General features: G+C 38.1%; 1 long non-coding RNA gene across 2 annotated transcripts; it reads left to right on the forward strand.

Annotated features, from left to right (window-relative positions):
* The first annotated feature begins 6 nt into the window (after window positions 1-6).
* Window positions 7-4835, forward strand: LOC148215891 (uncharacterized). 2 transcript variants are annotated; one of them, XR_015796372.1, is made up of 4 exons: window positions 7-138; window positions 920-1044; window positions 2483-2559; window positions 2950-4835. It is a non-coding gene; the product is annotated as an uncharacterized LOC148215891 (long non-coding RNA). The 2 variants fall into 2 exon arrangements; XR_015796371.1 differs by having other exon boundaries at window positions 920-2559.
* Window positions 4836-22978: the final 18143 nt, after the last annotated feature.

A 22978-nucleotide genomic window follows, 5' to 3' on the forward strand; every position in this document is an offset into this window, starting at 1 on the left:
AAGGGAAAAAAAACACCGCCTCGTCCCTTCCAATATGGCGCCGGCACCGCCAACACCACCAGAGCTCGACTCAGCGAAAACAACATTGGCGGCTGACGGCGCTCGCTTCGGCCGGGGCGCGATTGGCTCCTTGAGAAGGTGACGTATGTTCGCGGCTCACGGTTTCCCACTGCTTCCTGGGAAGTGTAGTTGCTTGAGCAAAGGCAGTGTGGACAGAAGGATTCAAAAACTACATATCCCAGAAGTGGTTAATTTTGACGCAGAAGCAGCAGGAGGATGCTATAAGGACGCGGGGAAGTTGGAATTGTCCCTCGATGGCTTAATTACTGACGGCGCTGTTATGCGTGTTTACGTAGAAGTCGGTGTATTCGAGCTAGTTCAGGCAGATTGTAGATTCCAAGTTAATGTGGCTAAAATGGTAGTTTTAGGTTTTTAAAAATAAGGAACATATGCTCCAAAAATCTAATCTATATTACACTGAATCCCACCCCTTATAGTTTAATATTAAACCATACAGTTACGTGAAATTATCCAAAATGTGGTTGCAGATTTAGTGCCATACATCCTTTATTAATAGATTGTTTTTCTGTATTAATGGGAGTGTGTGTGTGAAGCAGCAGTGAAGAAAAAGGCTTGCAAATGAAAATTGCAACTTTTCACATGAGGACAGCCTCTTCCTCTGCCAGACTTACCCTACACCTAGATAATTGTGTGTCATACTGTACAATTGCATACCACACTTGAGAAGTGTCTCACCATCCCCATCTAGCACTAACAAGCTTTCTCTTCACCACCTACAATTCTTGTTTGGGGAAAAAAATGATATGGAGGCTGTAGGGAGAATATCCACACTGCCCTGTATTACAACTGCGGAGGGCAAGAAAGTTACAGCAAATAGTGATGCCTTGCTATTTCACAGGAAGGTGGAAGTCCCAAGATCCTGGACAAGGTAACAGTTCTTGCTGCTGGGAAATCTCCTGCCCTGGAGTTCCAAAGAAAACCACTAACTGTCCAAGCAAGGTTTCATCTGGAGTAGGAACTGAGGTGAGGGTTCATTAGCTTGGCTCCTTGAGCCACATGGAAATTCAGTGATGATGGGGAGGTATGGCTTAGGTGTTGATTCCCCTTGCACGTTGAAGGGGCTTTCATGTGGATATAACTTTTTTGAAGCAGATGTGTTGATCTCCAAAGGCCTAGCTGATCCCTAAGCTTGTGGGGTAGAGGATCTTTGATGTTAACAATTGCTCATAATCCATTTCCTGAGTTCATTTTATTGTACATCCTAGTCCAATATCATAATCATTACTCACTGGCTGTGATGAGAGCATGCATCCAGGTGCTTCATGCAGCTTTTTATTTTTTTTTATTTTTACACTGGAATTTCAAAAACCCACAATGCCAAGGTTATACCATTTTTTCATCTTCTGATTTATTGAGGGCAATGAGCATATGAACCAGTCACCATCTTTCCAGCTGATAATATTCAGATTATTGTTCAGAAGGGACAATTCCTTTTCATGTTCATCTGCTTAGCTGATGCCATAATTCTCTTCTTAAATATTTCACTGTAAATGATAGCTTTCTACAGTAGGCAATCTAGAAATACTGGTTCTATGAAAGAAGAATGATTTCACTTTGCAGAACTTAGCAGTATCAATAATACTCTTTTTTGTAACCATAATTCTGGTGTTAATTTTTTGTTTTAAAGTGTGTCGCTATGGAAAAGAGTCCATGCTGATCTACAGTTGTTGCTTTGTTTGTAGGGAGTGAACAGTGGAGGGATAACATAGGAGGAAAGTAACAAAATTGGGCAGTACAAATATATCTACATCCTTTTATAATCTGTTCAGGATAGAGATGAGATTGTAATAAATACTTGCCATACTGTATACTCCAATGGTTTATGACGTGCTGCTGTCCTAACAAATAAAAGTAGAAAAGCAACAGTAGTGGCAAAAAAAAAAAGGTTCCCTGGACACAAATCCCATTGTGTTTGATGCTTTTGTTCCTCCTTTTATGATGTATTATGCAAGTTATCACATTTATGGGAGAGAAGCAGTCACCAGAAGAATTTTTTTAACTTTCCCCTTTTTTGCTGAAAATGTTGGTTTTCTGAATTGCTTTCTCCTCTTTCTCATGCTGTCTAATAGTACAAGCCAGGTGTGTCTTTGGGGGTGAACTGTCTACAGAAAACGACTGGCATGGCATAATAGATCCTTTCATCTATTACTGTACTTGGAAGGTAACCAGCTGACCATATATTTGGCTACAGATGCTCATTTTATTATTTCTTTTTAAATTGGAAAATGGAACATCAAGATAGAAGAAAAAATGTTAGTTGCATGCTTCACAAATGAGGTCATACTATATAGCCTTATTAAGCTGCATCATGCACACCCATAAGATCATTAAGGAAAAACTAGAATTACCTAGCTGGCTCACTGATGCTACCTTTTCATTTTCTCCTAACTGTCCCACACAGGTGGTCCTTGCCATATTTCTTCATCTATGATGAAAACATTCTAGAGAACTACTACCTATAATGATAGAGAAATGAAGGTAAGTAGTCTCTTAGGCCTGCATTATTACAATAGTCCTATGATTCCTGGAAGGGCAATAGGAACTTTTTGGATTTTCCCCTCCAAAATGAGAGAGTTCAACTATGGAGATGATCTGACTTCTCTTTTGTTCCCCTTTATTTTGAACGTAATTAAACAAGGGCTTTAAGAGAATATGCAGCATGGTATTGCTTATGATTCTCCTCACTGGCTTCATCTAATATGTAGTAGGCTATTAAATAACTGCAGTAACAGATTTTGAAACCACCTGTTCTCTTAAATCTCTGCTATCTTTAAGTCAACCTTTGAAGTTAAAACAACACTTTTTTAAAATCTTCAAGGTTTTACAAGTCTGATGTAACTATTTTAATTCTTTTCAATTCTTTTTCAGTCTCTTCGAGATAAATATTTTTAACTCAGCTATTTTCATTTCTTCTGGTGTTTGGCTTTACACTTGCAGAAACAATATCTCTGTGGCTGCTTTTATGAAGAGCAGTAAAGAACAATGCTTACAATTGCTTACAATTAGAGTGTTTTCATGCAAGATAAAATTCTTATGTAGCTCTCCTATTGCAAAGACCATATTGTCTTCTGCATAGTTGTGCTGGCATGTTGTGGTCAATCCTGATTTCCCAGGATCTCAATATGCAGTCCAATGGGAAAACCTACAGTTGTGTGTATTACAAACTGTAAGTTGATTTACTAATGTTTTGTCTGGTATAAAGACAGTAATACTAAAAGCACATCATGAGTTGTGGCTTCTGTTCCTCACTAACTACACATAGAAAATAATTGAGTTGAGAGAAGAGGGTTGTCCTAAACTGAACATTCTTGTCTTTCAACAAGCCCCTGATTTCGTGATATACTTCTCAGCACTGAACTAAAATAAAATACAGATAGTCTCCAGTTTAAGAACAAATTCCATTCCCAAGGTCTGTCCTTAAGTCGAATTTGTATGTAAGCAGGAACAGTATTATTGTATAATACTATATAAGTAGTATTGTGTAATTAACTCAAACCATTGTGTATTTAACTCAAATCATGTGTACTTAACTTGGATTTTGCTACAATAGGCTCTGTTCTTAACTATGCATCATCCGTAAACCAATAGTTGTCCGTAAACCCGGGGACTACCTATATATGGTCTAAAGAGGATGGTTAAGCGTGGCAAAACTAGATAGGGATAGTGAAGTACATATCTGTTTCTATACTGCCTAATTTCTATTGCCGCTAAAACCAACAATGTAGAGTTATATCTGGCTAGTCGCCAAACACTAGAACAAAGGGAAACAGTTTTCATGAAGCACTAGTAGGCTCAATCTCATTCCTGAGTATCCCTGAGCATGCTTTTAAAGTAGCTACCTGCAAGCTGATGTCCTTGCCATATATCTTGGACTATTACTGCTTCAATCTCCACTCACAGTTAGAATGCCTTCTCTTCAAAGACATTTTGAAGGCAAAACTGTTGTGATGTATTATATGCATGTCCTGAAAGTTCAGAATTGGATATATGTAGCCTTGACCCTGCTATGAGATTGGCCAGGCTGTTTGGTTTGTAACTCAGCCTTTAGGATAGGGCTGTCCATAGATATAGGTACCTGGGCAATAATTCTAAAATACAATCTAAGCTATGGGATCATAAGCCATCTCTATAATCTGCTGTACCAAATTAGTGACAATGTTAAACAAGGAACATCATGAACATGTATGGTTGAAGAATAAAGCTGAATTCCTTAGAATCAGGAATATGTCTTTTTTGATGCATTGTAAATATATTTCGATATTTTATACGGCTATTTTTGAAAATGAATGTGTGGCTTCAGATAATTTAAGTAATGAATGAGAGGATGGTAAGTCTATTTGTCTTTAGGTTTGAATTCCTCCGGACTGACTGAAGCAATTATATATTCATTTCTATGTTAAAAATCATCTCCTACTGAGTCTGTTAAAATTACTTGCAGATTTCGGCAGTTTCTTGTAGGCTACAAGATGTCAGTGGTCACTGTTTATAAATTAGCCAGTGAGGCTGGGGATTTTAATGATGGCTAAAATGGCAAATACTAGCTGAGAAACTTAAACATCTGTTAGACAGCGGTTCCCATACTGAGTGGTTATCTCCTTTCTAACAAAGCAGAATGTCAATATTGTCTCACATATAGTACCTAGGTTGTGACCTATTCAATCAAATATGTAGAGAATAAAGTTTTATTGAGTGAGAGCTTATCTGAGAAAACATCTACAATTGGGCTGCTATTTATAAAATTTATCAATTTAACATTTCACCTAGCTGGCTGCCAAGGAGGACATATTAAAACTTATTATCTATTGGCCTGATCATCACTGAATTTAAATTGTGGCTTTCTAGTCATGGAATAAAATAATGATATAAAATGATTAGAACACATTTTTTTCAAGATCTTTGCTAGACTTTATGAAATGATCAATCCAATTTCCATGAAAATAAACCTTCCTTTATACGTACCTATTCTACCCGTAATGCATACTATTCAATAAATAATTTGCCCAATCTCTTATAGAGTTATTCTCTACACAACATTTTCCAGATATGATTAGGTATTTCTTATTCTGAGGGGTACGCAAGTCACTTTGACCTCAGATTCAAAGATTCACATGGCTATCAAAGCTTTGGATTCTTACTGGTGAAGCTACAGTCCGCTTGCCTATTCTGCCATAAGAAATAACTTCCGAAACTGTAAGAACTTTCAAACACCATTTTGGAATGTTTTATAAGAGTTTCATCTTGCAAAAAAGAGCTAAAAATTCCTCTGCATACATTTCTATCTATTCTAAGCTATTTATAGGAAAATTTGATTGACAGATAGAATGTAAATATTCTGGTAACGCAAAGTTTAAAACAAATGAATTTGTTACATATAGTATATAATACTATTACACATATAACTTCATTATCAATTTATAGATTTCTGCTCTGGCTTTCAGGTTATATATCCCAACAGAGAAGTGAATGTGCTGTAACAATAGCAAAATACAACCATATGTAAAAAGCATCTCAATAATAGGGCAGCAATAAGACAACATTTAAAAATCACAATAACCAATAAATATTTGGTAGAACACAGTTTGTATAATTCTCTAATGTAGACTCTAAGTACTTATGGATCTCTTAAAATTGAACAATGGGCTTCACATGTTTTCCAGAAGAGAGTATTCAGAAACTCTGGCACTATCACTGAATATTTTCTGTTGTTTGTGCTTGTCAGCCAGGCAGCTCAAACTGGTTGATATAAAACAGTATTTTTATTAATCCAAAATTTTACTTTTAGTTTTTAACCTCTAGCAATGTACAAGTTACATTATAAATGCATTTCTCCAAAAGGAGAAATGAAAAGAATTTAGTTTATTCAGAAATGTCATGATAGAGGTGTGTGGCATTTTGATATCCTATCCTACAGGCTCTTTACCTTATTAATAAAGTGCATTTAAATTACTCATACCCAAGTAAATTGAGACTGAAATTTAATAGATCATCATAACCACACATTTTAGTATTTCACTTCTAGAGATGGAATAGTACTGGACTTCCAATGTTTAATTAGCAGTATGGGATTTATTTATCTATGTATCATATTTATGTGCTGCCTCACTGAATCACTCTAGGTCAGTGTTTGTTAAAGTGTGATCCTAGGACCCATGAGGGACCCCCCAAGAACCTCTCAGGGATCAGGGAAACCCAAATTATTTGCCAGCCTATGTTGAAAAATAATGCAATATTAAAATCCCATCAAACAATTGTGAGAAGCGGTAGTGGCAGCAAATGCATCAGTTTTAATTTTTAATATGGTAAATAACAATAAATATAACCCATACAAACAAAAACTATTTTAGGGTCCCCCATAACTTTTAAAAGTGGGAAGGGATCCTGGGAGAAAAAAAGTTTAAGAAACACTGCTGTAATCCAGTGCATTTGTTTATTTATTAGATTTATATCTTCTCTTTCATTCTGGAATTATACATAGCACTCCATCTTCACATTTCCCCCACAATGACCATATTGTAAAATACATTAGGCAGCTATCCTTAATTTCCACAAGAATATCAACATTCAAATATATCTAAATCCCTGAAACCTTATCAACCATAGAATACAATTACAAGAAAATAATTGCCCTATTATTTCATTAATGATACTAGTAGCCAGTTTTGTTACCATTATCTTCGTAACTGAATCTTGAAGTATACCAAAAAGAGCAATACCAAATCTTGAAGTATACCAAAAAGAGCAATACATTTGAAAATGTCAGTGCTATCTCATCTACACACAAATCTTAAATTCCACCTGCCCAAATTATGTTTCCTAAAATGTATTTTTATTTCTAAGAGTTACTGTTGAGGGTTGCAAAACAATGTGTAGACAGTAGCACAATGTTTAAACATTCTTTATGTGTACCTGTTTAGAGTATAAATGTGGAAGGAGATAAACAGTCCATAAAAATAGGTGCAGATGGTTTACCATTTACTAATTATTTAAAGCATTGTTTTTGTGCTGTATTTTATCTTTGACACTGCCTTGAGGGAATAGTATGCTCTTTCAGCACTACAACATATTTGAAATGAATAAAATAATGCAGAGCTTTCAAACTACCAATCAGGAATCCTAATCTTCCAGTTGAGCAGTCCTGTCTGGGTTTATTTTGAAAATTTACCAGATTGAACTTTTTTAGTAACCATAATTAGGACTGCAATCCACATCAGTATCAAAAGCTGTTTATGACATGACAAAAGGTAAAAGGTGGTTTCCTTGTGACTTCATGGATATATCTATGAAGTTTCCTTGGCAACAATATGGAATTAGTTTGCACTTTCCTATCTAGCAGAAAATTCTGCAATTTCTTAGTGGTCTCCCATCTAAGTACTAACCAGCCACATTAGTGGCATAAGGATCTATTAAGATCCATGGCTAAGCACAAGGATATGGAACAGCTGAAGTAAGTATAGATTTTGCCGTTGGTGGCTATTTATCTAAAGGAGATTTATTGTTGTTGCATATTCTGTGTTTATGAAATCTGAATTATTCTATATCATGATAAACTTAAGTTGCAATAACAGTACTGATTCAGACTTGTAGATGTGTTCTTATTCTGCTTTTGCTAAAGATGGGGAGCATTAAAGCTGTATTTTTTGCAACTGGACATGCAGTCATGATATTTCTGGCTTCTGAGAACCTGCAATACCATTCAAACTTGATTTTTCTAAGGGCTAGAAATTCCGCTTTTAAACAGATGAGCAATTCAAATCACAGGATTCACTGGAATTCAAGGCCATTGCTGCTGAAGCCCCATTTGATTGATTTATTCATTAGAGCATTCCTCCCCCCCACAAAAGGCAGTAACAACTGCAGATGTTTCTAAGCATTGGAAATAATGGAGAACATCTTCCTTGCATCATCACCCACAGCCAGTAGAGGGGGTAGACACACTTCTGCAAACACAGAAAAAGGGGATTCAAGGGGACATGAATGTAATAAACAACTCTCATTCTCTTATATCATGTTTGGGAAATGAAATAGCAAGCACAAAAAATAGGCAATGTGGAAAATTATCTAAAAAGTTTCAAATGTTATATTATTGCAGTGCAATGCTACAGATCTCAAAGGAATGCTTTGAAAATAGAGGTTTGCAGGTAGGTTTTAAAATATTATCTGCTTTTAAAGTGATAAAAAAAATTAGGAACTCTACCAATTTCCTAATGATAGAAAATTGGTTCTTATGAATTTAAGGTACAGTTAAAGTGATTTCATTAATATATCTTGTTCAAAGTTGGAAATGCTGACCATGAACTGATAATTTATAGAACAAACAGTTCAAGTCCCCCCCACCCCCCAGTTTTAAAAATCAAAAGTACAAAGTAGAACAACATTGGAATTCTATACATCTATATGCAGAAGACTTATTCTCAAATAAGTGGGATTGTGAAGAAATAAATTAATTTATATCTACCCACTTTGAGTGGTGATAAATTAAGTATCGAGTCATGTGAGATGTGACAGCTTAAAGCTTATTATATCAGAGGAGTGTACTGATTGTTGTGGATATAATTGCATTTCCATTTCCTCTCAAGAATGAATATGCAACTGTGACCCTTTTAGATCCAAAGTTGCAGATAGTGATCACTTCTGTAGCTCACAGTGCCTTCCATCAACTTTAGCAAAGGCAACCTAGCCACAATTAGCCATCTTCTATTTACAGGGCACCTAATCCACACTATCCAGAAGAAGGCAGTGACAAACCACTTCTATATTATAGCCAAGAAAACAACACAAATGTGTCCATTTTATCACCCAGAGTTTGAGGGATATTGACTTATTTAGTGAATAACTTACCTGATTGTAGGTGGTGCTGCCTTTAGGGAACATGGGCATTTTGCTGAATGGAGGATGTGCCAGTCATATACCTGCCCTTTTCTTTAGATGAAATGGGTTTAGGTGAGTCGGCAAATCCATTTGGAAACACAAATGGCTAACCATCATTTAATGGCTGTGTGGACTGATCGCTGGGGAATGTGTTACTCTGCCGTTAAAAGACTTTAACTATTCCTAGTTAATTTCTAAGCTCGGAATGCTATATTGGCCTTTTCAACCACATTATTTTTCCCCTCTATGTGGGAGCCTTCACCATCTGCAAACAGGTTAAGCATCAAGAGCCTTTTCCTTGATAACATTCAACTTACAAAGTCTCTGCATGTTCAGTTGACACTAAAGTTGCTATGAATTAGGCATGATGTAAAGTCCATTTGCCTGTGCATTGAATGGTACTTGAGATATTTTTTTAAAAGTTCTCCTGCTTTTTAAAAATCTCCTGCCACCACTGTTTTCATCTGGTCTTTCATCTTTTGGAAATCTATTAACATCTGAACTGTTCTGAGGTGCTTTTGTGATATACAAATCTTAAAAATTAAATAATGGTCACAGAGAACCAATAGTTTATCCAAAACTCACTCGCATACTCTCTCTCTCCATGTGCTCATTAAAGACCATCATTCAGTGTTTCATTTACTTTAAACTTCTCACCTCTTTCTTTCTGAAGACCTCTAACAATAATTTTCTGGGAATTCCCCTCCTTCTCTACTCCCTTCCTCTCCATATGACCAAACCATGGTCATTTAGTATTATGTTTGTCCCAACCCTCACTTCTATCTAACAAAATTATTAATTACAATTATCACGTTCTGATTCTTTTTAATTTAGCATGCATAACTAATCTCCTTCTGAAACAATGTAATAGAATTGGACTGTGCTTTACTCAAGATTGCCAGAGAGCATGCATTCACCTTCCTATATCTTTGACAGGGCATGCAGGTGTTTAGAATCACCTTCAGCACAATCTATCCCAGAGATGTCTCTTGGCCAAGCTATGTTGAAATGAATGAGAATTAGGAAAAGAATAAAATAGGACATGACTATGATGTTCAGTTTTTAAATGTGCCTGTAACTTGCAATGGACTAAGCTTGAGGGCTATATTCCGGCATTCTTTCTTAATAAATTGTTGGAATAAACCTTTACCCAAACAGTGCTTTCATTTAGTTGCCTGTTGGGAGCTTTACTTATTTAATGGCTGACTCAATTTCAGCGTTGCAGACTTGGCTCTGCATTTAAGCAGAATATAAAGCAAGAATGTAATTGTAGCGCTGGAGATTCTTTATCTGGAAAAATTCATCTCTCTGAATAGCAGATTCCTGTTAGGAAAGCGGCTGCAAGAATTGTCAAAGCAGTAATGTGGCATGTGCTGGACAAATAATTCAAAGGGCTGGACCCTTTGGATATTTGCAGAAGTGTAACTGTTCCTGCCACCACCTTCCACTAATACTAGTTACCAATTTCTAAAAGTTCTTTTGCCTGTGCTATAGATATAGTATATAATGAAGATTAGTTTGGCAACTTAGTTCAGGCAGCAATGAGACTATTTCCATTACGTCTGAGGGCAAAATCATAGCTTAGACAGCAGTAAAATAGCTCCTAATATAAAATGCCATGATAACTAATACAACTGATTAAAATGAAGCTCCAGAAACAACGCCTGGAGCACCAGTGGAAGAAGATGAGAAACGAATCTGACTGAGCACAGATGCATGCCCATGTTTGGGCCTACATCATGACAGTATGGGAGGCAGAGCATGTTTTTCCTCCTTTGTTGGGTTGGCAGCTGTCATCCAACAGCTTTATTTATGGCAACAAACTCTTTTCTGGGGAGGGATCAACATGAAGATCTCCTACTTGGCAGCTGTGACCAATTGTGCAGCATTTTGCCAATAAAGTCATGCAGGTTTGCTGAAGCCTTGATTCCTCATGGGCAGAGTCCATCGTGGTGACTAGGATATTGCCTTCCAATGTTATTTGGGATTTTTTTGACCTGTGACCTCAGAAAAATTGGTTAGTGTGCTGTCTAGGTTGGAGGCTGAAGTTGAACCCAAGTGAGACAGAATTACAAGTAGTCCTCAGGTTACGACAGCAATTGGGGCCTGGATTGCCTTTGCTAAGTGATGTGGTATTAAAGTGTGACATCATGTGACTGCATTGCTTAGCAACAACAATCTTGGCAGTCCAAGTTTCCGCCGTAACCCCAAGACACGCAGGTCATTAAGTGAGAAGCGGTGGAAGTCCCAGGTAAGAAATGCGGAGGCGTGGGAGGGTGCTTCAGAGGTTGGGGGAAGACTTGGGAGACCCAGTGCAGACTGCATGTCAGTGTAGGAAGGTCAGGGATGGATGGCATGGCAGGACTCAAGCACAGGAAGGCCGGGGGGCGGGGGGTGAATGGCGCAGCATGAGAGCAGGAAGGCCGAGGGACTTACCAGAGCGACTTGTGATCTTCCCTGCCAGCTTCCCCATTGACTTTGCTTGTGGGAAGCTGTCAGGGAAGGTCGCAAATGGCGATCACATGACTGCAGGATGCTGCATCTATCATAAGTGCGAGCCTGTTGCCAAGTGCCTGAATCGTGATAACGTGAGCATGGGGGCACTGCAATGGCCAGAACTCCAAGGACTGGTTGTAAATACCACTCATTCAGCGCTGTTGCAAGTTTGAATAGTCACTGGATGAGTGGTTGGTAAGCAAGGACTACCAAGAAAATATTGGGATTTTCTGTTGACACCAGTGTTATCTGTGGATGGTCAGGGAATACCTGTGAAGGAGCTGCTCTGCTATTTGGGAGTCCTTCTGGGCTCACAGCATCTGCTTGAACAGCAGGAGAAGTCAAAGCTAAATGGGCCTAGTTTCAGTTACACCACCAGGTTTACCTGGTGCAGAAGAACCTAGCTACCTTAACACATATCCTCATTACCACTTGGTTGGACTACTTCAATGTGCTTTATTTGGGCTGCAACCAGTCCAGAATGTGGGAGCCCATGTACTTATTGGTGCCTGGCATTTGGAGTACATAACACCTATTCTGTGGTTCCTGCATTGGCTGACGATTAGTTATTCAAAAGAAAAAACTCGAGTCGAGGCCTCCGTAAAAATCTCAGCACCAACATAGTGGATGCACCCCATACCAGAGCTCCATTAGCATCCTGGCCCCAGTGCCTAGGGGAAAAGCTGGATCATCATGGCCTTCTAGAAAGCCAGCAGTGTCAGGGTTGTTCATGTCTCTGGTGGGACACTGTTCCATACGGTAGGCACTATGACAGAGAAGGCATGCTTCCTAGGGCCCATTAGGTAGCACTGCTTCACTAAAGGGACTTGTGTCTGTCCCACTAGGCCAGATCTGGTGGGACAGACACAAATCATTGAGGATAGACTGTTCCACAAGTAACCTGGTCCCATGCCATGTAGGGTTTTAAAGGAGATAACCAGCACCTTGAATTGCATATGGAAGCCTAGGGGTAACCAGGGCAGCTCACACAGCAGCAATATTACATGGGCATACTATGATGTACCCAATACTGCATGTGCTGCTACATTCTGGATCTGTGCAGCATCTGAATGCACCAAGGCAGCCCATGTAGGGTGTGCTGCAGTAGTCCACTTGGGAGGTGACTAAGGCTTATGTCACGTGGTACACAAGATATATTCTTGTGAAGGTTCTCTTGTCCACAACTGCCAACTGTTCCTCAAGCAGGAGCTGTGAGTTGAGGAGGACCCCCAGATTGCACACCAACTCTGCTTAGGGGAGTGTTTACCCCATACAGAGTTAAAGATGGAAAATCACTAGATACGGGGAAGTCCTAAAATTCAGAACCACTCAGGCTTATCTGACATACTGATGATAATGACCCAATGCCAGTGGTTAAATAGGAGCAGGTAGAGATTTGAGCCCTATAGCACCCTTGTCCCCAACACTAACTGGAACTGGCTGTAGATGAAGGAGAAAAACCACTGAAGGAACATCCACCCCAGTTTTACACACACATCTTCAGAGGGCCCAGAAGGATATCTTGATTGGTGGTATCAAAAGCTGCTGAATGATCAAGCTATGCCTCTTTTAAAATTTAATAAAGTTATTATAAAAAGAAAAAAGAAAGATCAAGCTCACCCATCCCAGGCCTACCAGAGGTCATCCACAAGTGTGATCAATCCCAGCCTGAAACCCAATAGTAACAGGTCCAGAAAAATCTGTTTTCTTCACAGCCCTCTGGCTCTGCAAGTCTACCACCTACCACCTTTTCAACAACCTTCCTCCAAAAGGGAAGGTTGGAGGCTGGAAGAAAATTGTCCACTACTGCTGGGCCCAGAGATGACCTCTTGAGGAAGGGGTGGACCACTGCCATCTTTAAGGCAAGTGGATCCAACCCCTATCACCAAGAAGCATTTACCAGCCCTTGGCCTCAGCTACATGTTACCTCTTGGAAAAGCACTTCATGGCTTGGTGACCGGGATCATCTGCTTCAACCAGAATTGACTCAAGCCACTTCCCTTGTGGGGAGAAGCTGCTTATAGTCCCACACACCTGGGAGAGGAAGCTAGAAGGCTGGCCCCAATGTTCTAAAAGGCCTCCCTGCAGAAATCTGACTCTCTCTCTCCCTTCTGGTTTGCAGGAAACTGTTAAAAATGCAATTATTTCAGAGGGCATTCTCTTAAAAAGCATTGCACCACCTTTTACTCTCTATTTTTTATTTTTTTGTTTGTATTGTTATTCTGCCTTGCTTAGATTTTCATGATGTCATTTGTTTTAACTGTACTATGAATGCTTATACTCTGTAAGCCACCAAGAGTTGTCAGATTGTGGCAGGGAATAACTTTGAAAATTAAATAAACTGATTCTATGCAGATTAACTTGGAAATAAATTTTATTCCATTCAGTGGATTTACATATTGAGGTATGTTTAGGATTGTTGCAAAAGCTACTGTAACTTTTAAGTTGGAACTGTGCATGCTGATGAAAAAATGCATAGTTGATCTGTCATAGTAATCCAATGCATTTCTTCAAATAGGAATCTGAAATTGATCATAAGGCAGTCACTGACTTTATGTAACATTGTTCTGTGCATAAGCACGCAATGTGGAATCAGTTTCTTAAATGTTAGCTTTATGGTTGTTGTCTTTTAAATCAAGTTTCTATTCCTTATGGAGGTAAAGATACACTTGGAACATTTGTGATATTTCAGATGTCAGAGGCATTACTGAAAAAGGTATACATTTGTGGTGAATGAGGGCTTCAAGACCCAGATGTGTGACTTTCCTTTTCCATTATTTGAAGCAACATAAAGTGCAAATTTCCTTAAACTAAATAATTCATGCAATATGTAGATTCCAGCTTTCATTGCACAGTTAATGCACCACATACAGTCAATTTGGAAGAGAGCCTTTCATCTAACTTCTGTAATAAAAAATCGTGAAACAGAAAGCCTTAGAGTGGTTTAGTTACAAATTATGCTTCAACATCCAAGGGCTTTACACTGGCTTTGTGCCTAAGTGCAGAATTTAGATCCCTAACACATCATATTCTAGATTTTCTTGATCCCAAACTTCTTCCAGTTCATCTCACTTCATAACTGACAATGAAATTTAAGCACTTTTTATTTCATTCAGGATTGCAACCCATATCCCCAATACATAGAAAGGTGTGCTAAAGGCTTACTGAATATAACAATCTAGGACAACTGACTCAAATCCTCAGTAAGATTTAAGTGTGACTTGTGCCAAGTTTATATGTTACACCCATATGTAACATACCATACCATATAGTTTTGGGTATTTGCTGCATATATCACATGTGTCTGGAATTGTTGAGCCTTATAGAAAAATGCCATGCTAGCTGTATAAACCTTAAGAAGAAGCTATTTGTACCAGCCTAATAGACTGATTCTTTATACTTGCCTGAAACAATCTGAACTTAAGGGTGGGGAGGGAATAATTAACCTATCTGAGCGGAGGAATTATGTTACTTGCCGTAATGCTAGGAAAACAAAAGACAAATAAGCAAACCTCTACCTAGGTTTCACAGGGCAATAAAGCAAATACATACACACCCAGAGAGATCCCATTTAGCTGCTAGGGATTAATGGTATGCATAAAAGACAAAACTAAAGCAACGAACGCACATGGCAACATTACACCTCACTTCCTGTGCCAAGGCCTAGCGGCATTGTTTAGATCTGGTCTAATGTTGTCTAGATGCCTGTAGGAAACTACCCTGCCAAGGGAGATCATTTGGCAGACATAAAAGAAGTCTATTCATTTTCTCCCCAAAGAGCCCATCATGTTATTTCAATATAGACTTGCTTTTCCATCAGGCAGTGTGAGGTGGCTTCTAGCAGCAGATTTCGGGTGTCATGTAAGAGAATTACTCTGTTCTTATTGCCAAACATAGATTATGACATTTTCTGCCTTGTGGTCAAAATAACTTGGCTGTACCTTGAATGGACTCAATGGGGGCAGAGATTTTTTTTTCCTATTCTGCTTCTGGCAAGAAAATCTCTTTAGACAGCCTGTCATTTCAGTGTGTTTAACCCTTAACTTTACTTTTTAAGGTAGAGTATGTTATTCTCTGCAGGTAAAACCAAGGGGCACCACTGCCTTAGTTAATCAGCTGCCCAATGGAAATAGGCCTTCTTATAATCGAACACTGTTGTAACTGAAGTGGGAAATAAAGATAAAATGCTCTAATTTTATCATAACCCAAACATTAGTGTTGTTAATCTCATATGTATCTTACCTAAAAAAAAAATGGGATGCTAATTTTTCATTCCAAATGATTTATATCATGGGACCAGGCTACCTTTAATAGTAAGACTTTCCTAGTAAAGCAGATTAACACAATAGTCTGCTGCAGGAAAATGATGATAAATGACTTTAAAAGGTATAGATTTACCATTATTATTAATGAGACTGCTCTGAATGGAATGCCTGCACTTTGTCACTTAAATGGCAACAAAAGATAGTTTGCAAGAATAAGATTGCAATCCTTTATATATGCATTGTAAAACTGCATAAACAGTTATGGTTCTTATGAATCCTGCCTTTTTATAGCACAGCCAGCTGCCTCTGGTTTCAGTACCTATGGCTCCCCGAGCACCATTCCCTCCCGCGTCATCCACTAAGCCCTTAAAAAACGAAAAAAAATCTGTTAGAGAAAGGAGGGCTATTGCAGATTGTTATTAGCGGCAGTGGTTGATATTAAGGGAGTAGAAGATAGACTTTATTATTTCCAGGTGCAATAGAGTCTCAATTATATTTACAAGATTGCAGTGTTCTCCTGAGAGAAATCTGTTTCACCTGGCTCCTCTCTTTCTACCCTATAGTTCTGGGTGGAAAAGAATATTGCTTTAACTAGGAGATCAAAGCACTGGAGCACCTGCTATCAGTCAGCAGTTCACCTGAACCACACTTGCAGCACCTGCTCCTTCATAAAACACCCAGTTGTCTGCCAATGGTCAGAGAGGTGATAGGGAGGTAGTGGGTTGGAGTGAGAGAGTGAGTCACAATGACTATTATGTGGCAGCAGAGAGATGTGGATTTGTGCACAGCAGGATAGTAGTAACTGAGCTGCATTACTGTGGAAACTGTCATTGTGTCTGAAGGAATAGAAGCCAGATATTTCTTATACTTTTGATGTAAGCTTTCCTTGGAGATCCTTTAAGGTTGAGAGGCAGAATAAAGTAAATATATAAATTTAGTCTTCAATTAAGATTATGTTTCATTTGGAGAGGCTTGAGACCTAGAAATTTCCAAGGATACTTGCAGTTTTGTTTGTTTTGTTTTTTTGAACTTGTCCTTGGCTCATTCATTTTTAAAGGCTAATGCAGACATTGATACATTAGGCCCATCCATGCTTTTTTTCTGTTGCCCTCATTTTCTAAGATCTGGTTTTGGCAATCCCTTTGCAATAAAATATAGTCATAGCTGTATCTGGCCAGAAGGGACTAGTGAGATTTTTTAGGGTTCCTATGCTTGTTTGCAGGTTCTGTTCTTTTAATATAGTAAGTCTCCCCTGGTGTTTTCTGCATGATTTCCAGTTTGAATAGATATTTGCAGATTTTTGTAGTCTTTTCATGATTTCCCTATCTAAAAAATGCTGATATAATTTGCCCATTTAGAAGCTCTCTTGCCTTTCTTTTTTAACCATGATCAGAATTCTTCACCATTGTTACTGCATGGGGAAGTACAATCATGTTTTGGAAGCAAATGGGAGTGGTCTGTTTAGCACAGAAGGAATTCTTACCAACCCCTGGCTCCAGTTTAACCATTCTATTTCCAAGTGACACCAAGGCATCTTCTCCTTTCCCAATTACTGTATTTAGCATGCTGTTCATAGAGCTACCAATATTTTGGTGTTTGTGTATGAATTCTTTCTTCTTCTTCACTCACTCAACCACCACCAGTTTCATGGCATGCCATTGTCTTAGTCATTTGAAAACCCTTTAAATGTAATTTTGCTATTATGCTTATACCTATCATATTTGGGCTGAAAAAACAGGAGGATTGCTAGATGGCAGCAAAGGCTTTACTGCCAACTAGGGATCATCTGGAGTTTAGAAGCCCAGATATAGTAGCCCTAGTCATACCAACAGGATGACTCAGGCTATCTATAGTAGTCTGTTTGTCTATCATATTTCTAGACCACCCAACTACAATGACTGGGCAGCTTAACGTGCAAACCATAAAATCAAAAATAAAATCCTTAGTGTCATCTAGAGGGAACAAGAACCAGCTGTCTCTCCTACCAGCAGACAAAAAGGTTTCCCAATCATCCCAATCCAAGGTCTGGGGGAAAAGCCATGTTTTAATTGCCCCTTCAGTGACTGGAAAGGGGGGAGGTTACGTGAATCTCCAGGAGGATGCTGTTCCAGAGGGCAGGTGCCATGATAGATAAGGCCCCTTTTCTGAATGCTGCTAGGTAATATTGCTTAATTGATACGACCAGTAAAGAAGCCAACAGAACAGGCAGAAACCATGGGAAACTCCCTCAGATAACTAGGCTGTATGGGATTTAAAGGTGACAATCAGTACCTTGTATGGTCTGCTCATCACTGCTTGTGCCACTGTATTTTAGACCAGCTGTAACTTCCTAATTATTTTCAAGAGCAGCCGCATGTACAGCCCATTGCAATTGTCCTCCACAGATTGGTCAAAGCATGAGTGACCTTAAGAAGGGGAGGTCCAGGGGTGGGTACAACTAGTTCATAAGACGAGCTTGCACAAAGCCCTTCCTGGCCTCAGGTGCCACCTGCTCTTCAAGGAGGAGCTATGAGTCCAGAAGGCCCCCCCAGATTGCATACCATACCCACTTGGAGTAGTGTAGTCCCATTCAGGGCCAAAGATATAAGATCCCCAGCACCAGGAGACCCAAACATTCACAATCACTGAGGGCTGAGTCTAAGCTTGTTCTACCCCATCTAAATCCTCACAGATTGCAGGCAAATTGGTCAGCCTGGGATGAGATCATCAGTATAATTAAATAAGAGGGTGAGAACATTGAGCCCTGAGGTATGCCACAAATCCGGTGCATTGGACTCACCTTCTTTCCTCCAACCAACACTGACTAGAACTGGTTATGGAGGAAGGAAGAGAATCACTATAACACTCTGCCCCTACTCCCCAGAGTTGATCCAGAAGGATCCTTCCAAGCCCAGCTTGCCACTATGCAGATTATACAGCCAGTTTGACAGGCTTCTGAGGCTTCTGCATGCATTAGTTTACATTTTTAAAATTTACTTTTTATTGATTTTAAAATAATAGAAAAGGAAAAGAAAACACAGATTATAATGCAAATATATTTTCAGAGCAAAAAACCTATGCATAAAAAGTGCTTTAAAAAGTGAAGAAAATACAACAAAAAAGTACAATATATTATAACGATTAACAGTTCTACATATACTTATCTAAAGCAAATACTATTCAAGTACGTACAGTGGTACCTCGGTTCACGAACTTAATTCGTTCCGTGACTTTGGTCGCGAACCAAATTGGTCGTGAACCGAATCAAATTTTCCCATAAGGTTCAATGTAATTACGGTTAATCCGTTCTGAACCATATGTTGTTGTTTTTTTAAACCGCAAAAATATGACACAAAGTACAGCACGAAGAGAGAGAAAGCTAACCTTGCTCGACGCGACTTCTGGCGTGGAGGACAGGAAGGCGGGTGGGGAGGCGGATATTGCTTGGAGGGAGAGTCCCCCTCCCTACAGGAAGCCGCGACCATGTGTCATGGGAGGGAAAATGGCCGCGGATCCTGTTCGTAACCCGATCCGGCGTTCGTGAACGGAGGCAAAATTTTGCGAACGGAGCTGTTCGTGAACCGAATTGTTCGTGAACAGAAGCGTTCGTGAACCGAGGTACCACTGTATATATTTCTAATACATTTATATGACTATCTTTTTTTTGGAACCTACTGTATTTTGTATAAATGAGTCCCATATTTCATTATACTTGTCCATACAGAGTCTACGTCTACAGGCAATCCACTCATAAGTGGCAAGTGCAATCAGGTCTTCATCCATTGAGTGAATGGGGTGATACATTTATCTTTCCAGTGTTGCAATAGCCAGTCTTTTAGCCATAGTAAGAGCACAGCGAATCCATTTAGGTTGTCCAAATGTTAAATTCCATGTACTAGGTATGTAGTTCAAGAGAATATTATCCTCTGAAAATGTTATCTTTTGTCGCATAGTCATATAATCCACTACTTTCTCCCAAAACGTAGTAAGTATAGGCCATTGTAAAACATGTGTTTTAAATAAGCATTATCCTATCTCCTATGTTGTCTAATAGCACAAGCCAAGGGTTCAATGCAGATATTAAGAAGCAAGGGTGAAAGTGGACATCCTTGTCTAGTTCCTCTAAATAGTGGGAAAGTAGGAAAAAACATGCCATTAACCTTTACTTTAGATGTGGGCGACCATTGATCCATTTTATGAATTCCAAAGGAAATCCGAACCTGTTTAGTACTGCAAACATGTATTATTTATATATTTTGTCAAAGGCTTTTTCAGCATCTAATGATAAAATTGCAAATTGCCTTTTATTTTTATTCAAGTCTATTAAATCTGCAACTAATCTAATGTTATCTGCTGCTTGCCTAGTTTTTATAAACCATGCATTGGTTTACATTTCTTACCATCTGTCATAGCAGCTTCTCAGAAGGGTTTTTTTGTTTGTTTGCTTGCGCAAACCATTACAGAGGTGTACACAAATCCATGCAGAAAAATGCATGAATTCTTGGGGGAAGGATAGCAGAAAGTTCCTATTATTATTATTATTATTATTATTATTATTATTATTATTATTATTATTATTATAGGGATTTTGTTTCCTCTTGATTCGTAGAAGCTCAGCGTCTAGGATATTTGGCTATTGGCCTGCTTGAAAGCAGCAAGGCATAGCACTGATCAGCTGACATTTTTTGCAAGCTCTAGATATATACAGATATCGACATCCCATGATTATTATGCTGTTTATATTGGCATAGATCTCAAAACAGATAGGACAGTTTGAAAATATTTTGACTTGCTTTCAATGGTTGTGTATTGTTATGACTTGGGAAAGGGAAAAATACTAGTCTGGGAAGCTTTTCCACTACTTTATTGTATTCATGACTAGTTTATTTATAAATAATTGAATAGCTTTAGGACAGACAAATCATTTGATTTCAAGGCTATTATGTCAGTTTTCATTCATTTTGTCTTATTTATGCATTAACCTAAAGATTTTTAAAGTCCATTAAAAATAGGTTTAGGTACCTGTATTTTAACATATTTTCTCAGAAATTGTTTATATAGTAAATGTATATTTATTTATTTATATATATATGTGTGTGTGTGTGAATGAGTGAGTGAAAGGAGATCTATATCTATATTTATATCTATATCTGTCTCTTTCCATTCACTCACATACCTATACTTTAATTGTTTTATTTATTCATTTTATTTGTTTATGGCCAAAACAAAATGAAGGAAATCAGAAATAATACAAGAAAATAAAATAAATAATCAATTAGAAATACATCAGGAATGTCCCTGTATCTAATGCGGAAGTGTTCTGACCACATCAAAAGACAGATGCTAATGCCCTCCATATGGGGATCACATCCCAACTCCTTTGAAGTAAAGATCAGAACCAGTAATTGAGGCAATGATTACTTTCATTAATCCCATTATCAGTATACTGGATCCTCCCTCTGGAACATGGAATCATCCAAGACCGGAAGCCTTGAGAATTCCAACATCAGCTCTGATATGATATCCAGGAGCTTATGAAGGGCCACTGCTAAACAGCAAGGGAGACAAACACCAGCAGCAGCTCTAACTTGTCTTTATGGTTCAGTTCCACAGAAAGCCACTAGCATCCAGTAAAACTGCTATTATTGTCGTTACCAAAAATGGAATGATCAAATTAGGAGATGAGATATTGAAGTAATAACAATGTTCATGTCTGCACACTAGTCTAGTTCAGATTAAATTGATTCTCTTAAAAATGCAGATTGAATGAGTTTTTCCTGTATCCCTAAATAGAGCCAACTATTTTAGGCCTCTGTAAAACCAGTTCATATTCATTATTACTAATGTTCTAACTCAGCTCTCTCCAATTTGGTGTCTTCCAGAGGGACTGGACTACAACTCCCATCTTCCCTAACCAAAGTTGCCTATTTTTGATTTTCCACTTTATATTATAATTCTGCTCCTTTGTTTACAGGTTCCTCCATGGTCCACAATTTACTGAATTTTCTTCTAATTTACCCTGCTTTGTTTCTCTATTGCCCTAACAAGAAAGGTTTTATTTTTACAAAATCAAAAGTTAGGTATTTAGGAAGGAAAAGCTTACTGTTCAAGTAAGCACAGAGAACATATTATATTTTTCAGTCATATGCAGTACTAATGAAATGTTCCTTTGAAAATTCTTATTCAGTTATATATAGCTTGTAAAATCTCTTTTCTGTTTCCTTTTTGTTCCTTTATTCCTTTTTTCCTTCTGATTGTGCTTTCAAAAACCTGTTAAAATAAAATAAATACATTTTCCAGTCCATATATCAGAATGAACTACACACATTAGCTATTATTCTCATACCCACCATCAGGTCTTCTCATGATATTATACAGGTAGCATGAGTATATTCATACTGAAACAAAATTTATGTCTCCCAACCTTTATGAATTATATTACTAATCCACACCAGAAAGTCTGCAGGAAAAACATAAATTTCAGTCAATTTCATAGGAATATGGAACATTCCTAGCCACTGTGAAATTGCATTAGATGAGTGACATACAGATGCTGGAATTGCTTAGTGTCTTCCAAAGTTATGGGACAGATGTAATGTGCTTACTTTATTTACTGATCCTGGCTCATAAATGAATCAGACAACAAAGACAGTCCCCTTGTGAGGTTCTTAGCTGAACTTGACTGAAGAATGCCTTCCCAGTGAAAATATAATATTTACTTTCCAGCTGAGAACAGAGGGATAGTATTTTAAACTATCTAGGGAAGAAGGAAATTAGATTATCATGATGGTGTTAAAATGGTTCTGTTTAGATAAAATGCTAGAACTATCTATAGAAAGATTTCTGCCCAATAGGCTCTCCATGCTTTTTGAATGTGGCTGATTTATCATTTTTGGTCTACATTTGAGAATCACAATAAAAAACTGAGTGTTGATTTCAGTAGTTGTTTGGATTGCTGCCAAAATCCTCTAAATAGCTTTAGAAGAATAGACAAGAATTAAGGCTTTTTTTTTTTTTTAACCAAAGACCCTGACATATGGCTATGAAGCTGCTTGTGAGTACTGTAGTGGCTAATAACATGTAGTAACTATTCCTCTGTGACAACAGAGACTATTCTAGGTGACTGAAATCTATGTTAAAGTCCACATTTGATTTATGTTTGCAGAAATCACTTTTGAATATATGTTTTTTTCTAAAGCAAGGATGCTCAGTTTCTGCAGTTTCCAGACTTGGGACCAAAGATATATTTATTGGACTTTTGATTTCATCCCCTAAAAGCTAGTCATGTA

Source organism: Python bivittatus, unplaced genomic scaffold, assembly GCF_059951505.1.
Source record: "Python bivittatus isolate LINGU-HERP-01145 unplaced genomic scaffold, Pbiv_v1 ctg000330_np1212, whole genome shotgun sequence".
NCBI lineage: Eukaryota > Metazoa > Chordata > Lepidosauria > Squamata > Pythonidae > Python > Python bivittatus.